The sequence below is a fragment of the Penaeus monodon genome, chromosome 15, assembly GCF_015228065.2.
Source record: "Penaeus monodon isolate SGIC_2016 chromosome 15, NSTDA_Pmon_1, whole genome shotgun sequence".
In the NCBI taxonomy this organism is placed as follows: Eukaryota; Metazoa; Arthropoda; class Malacostraca; order Decapoda; family Penaeidae; genus Penaeus; species Penaeus monodon.
In genome coordinates this window covers 34,869,685-34,870,116 of record NC_051400.1, presented here as the reverse complement: position 1 = coordinate 34,870,116, position 432 = coordinate 34,869,685, and positions in this window count along the sequence as shown.

The following is a 432-nucleotide window of genomic DNA, read 5'->3' as shown; positions in this document are numbered from 1 at the left end:
GCCAAGTACAATAGACTTTCCTTCTCCTTCTCGTCCACTGAACATTAAAACCTCGTCTCCTTTTCGTTTCCTTTTAAGCCGATTATCTTCCGTGTCTCTTGTTCCTGTTCGTCCCTGGCGGCGCTGGGCGACTGCCAAGGTCTCTGTGTTTTATCCTCTTCCTTATTTCTTCTTTCGTTTCTTTGTTTTCATTTGTTTTTCTTTCGTTTTTTTTTTGTGGTGTGTTTTGTTGAGGTTCTGTTTTGTTTGTTTGTTTGTTTTTTTCTTTGTGTTCGTTTCTTTCTTCCGTGTTCCAGTTTTTCCATTTCTCTGTCTGTTCTATTTTCTCTTTATCTCTTTTTTTTCTCTTTCAATTTCCGTGGCGTCATTCAGCGTCTCTGTTTTTACTTTATTTTTTCTTTATTATTTTATATTTATTTTCTTTTTCCAGAC